The sequence below is a fragment of the Schistocerca cancellata genome, chromosome 1, assembly GCF_023864275.1.
Source record: "Schistocerca cancellata isolate TAMUIC-IGC-003103 chromosome 1, iqSchCanc2.1, whole genome shotgun sequence".
Lineage (NCBI taxonomy): Eukaryota > Metazoa > Arthropoda > Insecta > Orthoptera > Acrididae > Schistocerca > Schistocerca cancellata.
In genome coordinates, this window is record NC_064626.1 from 166311993 (window position 1) to 166319825 (window position 7833).

Below are 7833 nucleotides of genomic sequence, written 5' to 3' on the forward strand. Positions count from 1 at the left end.
CTCTTGTGACATTATCCTGACTGCCTTGTCCGAGAATTACTTCGAGCAGATAGTTAGAGAACCAACTCGTGAAGCTAACGTTTTAGACCTCATAGCAACAAATAGACCGGAACTTTTCGACTCCGTGAATGTAGAAGAGGGTATCAGTGATCATAAGTCAGTGGTTGCATCAATGACTACAAGTGTAATAAGAAATGCCAAGAAAGGAAGGAAAATATATTTGCTTAACAAGAGTGATAGGGCACAAATCGCAGAATATCTGAGTGACCACCATCAAACGTTCATTTCTGAGGAAGAGGATGTGGAACAAAAATGGAAAAAATTCAGAAACATCGTCCAGTACGCCTTAGATAAGTTCGTACCGACTAAGGTCCAAAGCGAGGGGAAAGATCCACCGTGGTATAACAATCATGTACGAAAGGTACTACGGAAACAAAGAAAGCTTCATCATAGGTTTAAGAGTAGTCGAATCATAGCTGATAAGGAAAAGCTGAACGAAGCGAAAAAGAGCGTAAAGAGAGCAATGAGAGAAGCATTCAACGAATTCGAACATAAAACATTGGCAAACAATCTAAACAAGAACCCTAAAAAGTTTTGGTCATATGTAAAATCGGTAAGCGGATCTAAATCCCCTATTCAGTCACTCGTTGACCACGATGGCACCGAAACAGAGGACGACCGAAGAAAGGCAGAAATACTGAATTCAGTGTTCCGAAACTGTTTCACTGCGGAAAATCGTAACACGGTCCCTGACTTCAGCCGTCGCACGGACGCCAAAATGGAAAATATTGAAATAAACGATATCGGAATTGAAAAACAACTGCTATCACTTAGTAGCGGAAAAGCATCCGGACCAGACGAGATACCCTTAAGATTCTACAGTGATTATGCTAAAGAACTTGCCCCCTTTCTATCAGCAATTTATCGTAGATCGCTGGAAGAACGTAAAGTACCTAGCGACTGGAAGAAAGCGCAGGTCATTCCCATTTTCAAGAAGGGTCATAAATCAGATGCGAATAATTATAGGCCTATTTCGCTTACGTCAATCTGTTGTAGAATAATGGAACATGTTTTGTGTTCTCGTATTATGACGTTCTTAGATAATACAAATCTCCTTCATCATAACCAACATGGATTCCGCAAACAGAGATCATGTGAAACTCAGCTCGCCCTATTTGCCCAAGAAATTCACAGTGCCGTAGACACTGGCGAGCAGATTGATGCCGTATTCCTGGACTTCAGGAAGGCATTTGATACGGTTCCGCACTTACGTTTAATGAAAAAAATACGAGCTTACGGAATATCGGACCAGGTTTGTGATTGGATTCAGGATTTCCTAGAAGAAAGAACACAACATGTCATTCTTAACGGTTCAAAATCTGCAGATGTAGAGGTAATTTCGGGAGTACCGCAAGGAAGCGTGATAGGACCTTTATTGTTTACAATATACATAAATGACTTAGTTGACAACATCGGTAGCTCCGTGAGGCTATTTGCAGATGACACGGTTGTCTACAAGAAAGTAGCAACATCAGAAGACTCGTACGTACTCCAGGAAGACCTGCAGAGGATTAATGAATGGTGCGACAGCTGGCAGCTTTCCCTAAACGTAGATAAATGTAATATAATGCGCATACATAGGGGCAGAAATCCATTCCAGTACGATTATGCCATAGGTGGTAAATCATTGGAAGCGGTAACGACCGTAAAATACTTAGGAGTTACTATCCGGAGCGATCTGAAGTGGAATGATCACATAAAACAAATAGTGGGAAAAGCAGGCGCCAGGTTGAGATTCATAGGAAGAATTCTAAGAAAATGTGACTCATCGACGAAAGAAGTAGCTTACAAAACGCTTGTTCGTCCGATTCTTGAGTATTGCTCATCAGTATGGGACCCTTACCAGGTTGGATTAATAGAAGAGATAGACATGATCCAGCGAAAAGCAGCGCGATTCGTCATGGGGACATTTAGTCAGCGCGAGAGCGTTACGGAGATGCTGAACAAGCTCCAGTGGCGGACACTTCAAGAAAGGCGTTACGCAATACGGAGAGGTTTATTATCGAAATTACGAGAGAGCACATTCCGGGAAGAGATGGGCAACATATTACTACCGCCCACATATATCTCGCGTAATGATCACAACGAAAAGATCCGAGAAATTAGAGCAAATACGGAGACTTACAAGCAGTCGTTCTTCCCACGCACAATTCGTGAATGGAACAGGGAAGGGGGGATCAGATAGTGGTACAATAAGTACCCTCCGCCACACACCGTAAGGTGGCTCGCGGAGTATAGATGTAGATGTAGATGTAGATGTATTTCGTTAGCCTTCTTGCGATCTCGTTTTAATACCTCGTGGGAGCAGGCATAATATTTTGCTTTTTGAACACCGAACAATAACACACAAAGATAGTAGATGGAAGGATACAAAGAAACAGTCAGACTCATGGGTGTGGATCCAATTCATCACTAGGAGACTAAACAAGAGGGAAACATTGCGAAAACAATGAATACGCTGGTTAGTATACATTATTTGTATAGATCTGAAGATGAAAAAGCGCAGAGCTGCACAGTGCCCGCATCTGCACTTTAGTTTCTGTCTTAATGGGCATAATTTTTAGTTCCTTCTCTTCTGAATTTTCAAATGAATTGATTATTACGTGGTACAGAACAATTAGTTAATAGTGTTTCTCACAGCTTCCATTCACACCAACATTTTTTTTTATTCTCGTGCAATTCATGAAATTCTACTTGAATGATCGGAGACTGCACATAGATGCAATCGATTTCGAGGTGCAAAGTGTTTGCTATCTTACTTTTTGTGACAGGTGGGCAAAGTTGATTTCCAAAGACTTTTTATTGTACTGAAATAATTTTTTGTCACAAAGTAACAAGGTAAGTGTTTTATTCGTATATATTTTGTGAGAAACTGCAATCGTGGTGGAAGATTACACACCTGAATGTTTGACACAACTGGTAGGAGAAAACGCTGCATATTAACCAAAAATGGTTCAAATGGCTCTGAGCACTACGGGACTTAACATCTATGGTCATCAGTCCCCTAGAACTTAGAACTACTTAAACCTAACTAACCTAAGGACAGCACACAACACCCAGTCATCACGAGGCAGAGAAAATCCCTGACCCCGCCGGGAATCGAACCCGGGAACCCGAGCGCGGGACATATTAACCAAATCCCGCGCCTCCCCCCCCCCCCCCCCCCCGTATCCTCCTGTGACACGAGAACGGGATTTTCCTCCCATAACGCTACAGAGCTGTTCCTAGCACAGCTAAGAATTTGCAACATCGTCACAACAATTTGGCAACAATGTGACAGTGCAATCACTCCCGCATATCGTACTGAATTGACTCGCTAAATCTACTTAGTATTCCCTTTCCATTTGAATGACTTGTGCTATATAATCCTCATGTAATCTAAGACACTGAGACAGAAAATTCAAGTTTTTGGCTACAGAAATTCTATTTTTCACATTAGTGACAACTTTTATTATCTTTCACGATGCATTATGAGGCTGAGCGACCAACACCATGATGAGAGTGGTGTGCTGGCAGCAGTGTGTCTGTAGCTCCGTGGTACAGCCCGTGTCTCGTGTCGCAACGGTTCAAGGAGTCGTCAGTTCCAACTGTGGTAGGGGCTGGCGTGTGCGAGCTTTTTTTTTATTTATTTTATGAGGCTGCGAATTTCCAGAAAAAATTCTGTAATGAAATCAGGAGAAAACCTTTACACATCAAATCCTCTTGATAGCTCGACACAGTAAGTTGTGTTAATGGTCATAGATCTCGGCTTTCTGACTGCCAAGCTGCTTCAGAATATGAGCCTCTCTGAAGAAATTCAAATCGACCATCAACAATACGAAATTCAATATTGTTCTTCACTTAAGACTCACATGCCAGGGTGATAAGTATGAAGGAAAGGAACCTCTTGTTTACTACAGGGCCTCTATGCTAAATTTCCACAGTAGCAATTAGGAACTCTCTGCAGACATTTGCTAACAGCTGCTACAGCGACTTACTTTTTCTCTGGGTAGCTTCAAATATGGGCAATTTTGTCGCCTTAAATCCAATTGAATATTTTAAATATCACTTTTGAACAGTGTTCACTTCTCCATTATTAAATGTATGGGCCTCAAAACAAGCAATTTGCCTTAGTAGCTATAGAGCAGGTTCTGAAAGGTATTGACCCAATGATTCGCATCCATTTACCATAGGGAATGAAAGAAAGAAGCCAGACACATTACATTGCATTTACTCTCTGTACCTTGACTAACACGTATGAATGCATGACGAAAATAAATTATTTGAAGAATATCCTGTGGAAGGAAAAAGAACAGGATGTGACACTTTAATTATAGCACACTGGATCAGAAACAGTGAAATTAATTCCGTGCCACATTGATGTATTGCATACTACTGTAACAAAATACTCATCAAATAAAAACGGTTTTGTGTCTCCATTGCTATCGAGTGTGAAGCACAAATCGTAGACAGATTTTATGGGTCACCATTCAACAACATTAAAGCTTTTACACCGTCGAGAGTGAGGAGTGGAGTAGATGTTGTCGGCAGAAGGCGAGGCAGTGCAGGGCCTCAGCCCCTGCCCGTAGGCAGCAAACGGGTCCCAAAGAACTCAGACGCATGCGGTGTTCAGATGCAGATGGACGACTAAGAAATCTCTCGCTAAAATATTGTTGAACCAAACTGTTATTACCAATGTGACAGAAAGTGAAATATGTTGTAGATTCGCTTGAATTATACTCATAGCTTCAGCAACGAGAGGAAAGGGGCGATAAAAAATTTGTCAACGTGTGCTTTTGGTTAACAGATATCGTATTAGCTAGACTTGCGTTTTTACCTCAAGACTATAGTTCTAGACAAGAGTCATGTACTCAGACTGCAGTCAAGAGTTCTTCCGGGAAGTGTAGCAGTCTACAATGTTGCCAGAACGAGCATATTGCCGAACAAAGAATTCATTTTATTGTATACGTGTGTATACGTATGTGCCTTCCAGTGCCCACTCAAGGAAGACAAGGATACACAGTCTAGCTTCAATATTATAAATACACATCAGTTTCTAAATGAACTCATACTTAGGTCGATAATCATTTGAATATTTAGCAGTGATGTACCCACTGGTGTTAAACTCGTTTTCAACCAATTACTCCCACAGCTACAGGAACACTACTTGTGATACCTCTTAGACAAAATACTTACGCAGTGCCATCAGAGAAAAGATCAACCTGACACAAACTGTGGGAAGTTCGTTTTACAAACTTCGTACCTGGATAAAGAGCTTTTCCTATTTGAGATATCTGTGAACGTTGCTGCATAAGACGATTTAAGAAGAAAGTAAATTCCTTCAGCTACGCCAGTGTTTAAAGAAATTGTCTTAACGGCACTAAATCGTGGTTTGTGAATCGTTTACCGGCAGTACTCTGCCGCCTTTCGCTGGTTGGAAGGCAAAAAGCTTACTGAAAAATTTCACAGAAGGAAAAGCGGGACGAAATGTCTCCCAATGGAAGGTCATGTTGTTTTATTCAAACGATTACAAAATCAGGTAAAACGAACAGTGAGATTGTCAGTATAAACACATTCCTGTTGCCAGTATGATGTTGCCTGTAATGATAAAGCGCCCGTTTAGGTTCAAATGGTTCAAATGGCTCTGAGCACTATGGGACTCAACTGCTGTGGTCATCAGTCCCCTAGAACTTAGAACTACTTAAACCTAACTAACCTAAGGACATCACACACATCCATGCCCGAGGCAGGATTCGAACCTGCGACCGTAGCAGCAGCGCGGCTCCGGACTGGAGCGCTAGAACCGCACGGTCACCGCGGCCGGCGCCCGTTTAGGTCAGACATATTGTATACACAAGTGGATGAGAGCGCACCATTAAATCCTACAATCAGTATGCATTGTATACACACAGAAATTACTGTTACAGTGTACTTATGGTGCCCAATGAGTGAATTGCGTATTTTCCGATGAGAAAGAGCACTGCCAAACAGTCTTCACTACATTAGGTTACTTATATTGGTGTCACTCTGAGGCACAAACAGATTTACGTTACCTGTGGTAACCTCAAGAGAAAGATGTTATAATCCAGAATCACATTAAACATCATGTTCCTTCATTCCACCTGGGCAGAGCCGGTTTACATTGGGATATGACGTAGGTGGAGGTCATGGTAAACAGAAATACTGTCGCCAGTAAACTAACTTACATTAGAAAATTTTATTTTATTTGATGAACCGATAGCCATTTAAAGGAACAGGCCTCTTATTTTATTTGTACTTGATTGAACTAGAGACGATGAAAAATTTGGTGCTGGACTGTGATTCGAACTCGTATCTCCTCTTTCGAGGATCTGAATCTCTCGCAACACTATAGTTCAATCATTTCGTTCCTTTTTCCAAGGCTGCAATCTTCTCTAGGTCTCCTCCAAAGTTACGTATGTCGGTCCTAATCCTGATCCAGTACAAAAATATTCATAATTTCATTTCAAGCACAATCATGTGCACACCGGCCTACTAGTGAAAATTAACGTGCATTTTTAATGTCTGTTCATGTATTGCCAACAATTTCTGGTCAAACATGCACATATCTTACTGTTGGTGAGTAAGCAATTGATACTTAGGCTATATTCGTGGACGATAAAAAAACGATAGGAGTGTGGTTCGATTGTCGGTCAGGCACAAAAATTTGTATCCATATTTTAGATTCAAACACCTAGTAGCTGGTAAGAAAAATCGATGCGTAACGTTCGATTTTACTTCCTTAAGAATCCGATTACGTGTTTGGTTCGTATCTCCGTCACAGAACTTCACATCGTGCGATTCATCTTTAAATGCATACACACTTTGTTGCTTCTGAATGGAGGTATATCAGACATCTTTCGTCGGTAGTTAACAGGGATGAAAGGGTCTTGATAGGAGTCCCGGTTTATTACAAAAACTGTCGTCTTTTATTTTCGAGTTTAGCTTTTTTTTTTACTGATATTGACGAAAATTTCGGTAATTCATGACTCTTCACGGCTAGTCAGCAATATGGTATGATATGATTAGATTAGATTAATACTTGTTCCATAGATCGTGAATACGACAGTCCGTAATGATGTAGAATGTGTCATTTTAATGAAAGATTTCTTTACATATTAGTATTCAATTTCTTCACAATTTTTTACCCTCTCTCCCATTCCTTTTTATTTTCATCTCTCTCTCTCTCTCTCTCTCTCTCTCTCTCACACACACACACACACACACACACACACACACGCACGCACATATTCTTTTTTTTATTTGTTTGGTGTTTTCGACTATTGGCGAGGCACAAATACCTCCGTGAATGAGTTTCTTAGGTATGAGTACAGTTACGAAAGAAATATAAAAACAACTATGAGAGTTACTGATTTATGATGCTTAGTTGACAGCCAGTTCTGAGTAACTACGCTCCACTCCCTAAACCTAGTTACAGAAATGCGAATCAGACGCATTACGTATTCCAGGCCGTAGCAGTCACGTCTTTGAGACGCCAGCTATGGTCACTTCCCAGCCCTCTGTAGGATCACATCGGTTCGTCTTCTTCCTGCTGGTACTGTAAGTGAGATTCGGCAACAAGGCAACGTATGTTTGGCAACTCCGTGATTGACGATTTACTTCCTGATGTGCACGGAATTAAGCCTCAAAGTTCACTTGATTTTCCCTGTCATTTCCATTGAATAATCTGAGTTATTATCGCTTGAGGTGTAACAAAAGATTGAAAAGTTACGGTTTTCAGCCCAGGAAAGACGTTGCACGTGGAAATCGCAACTA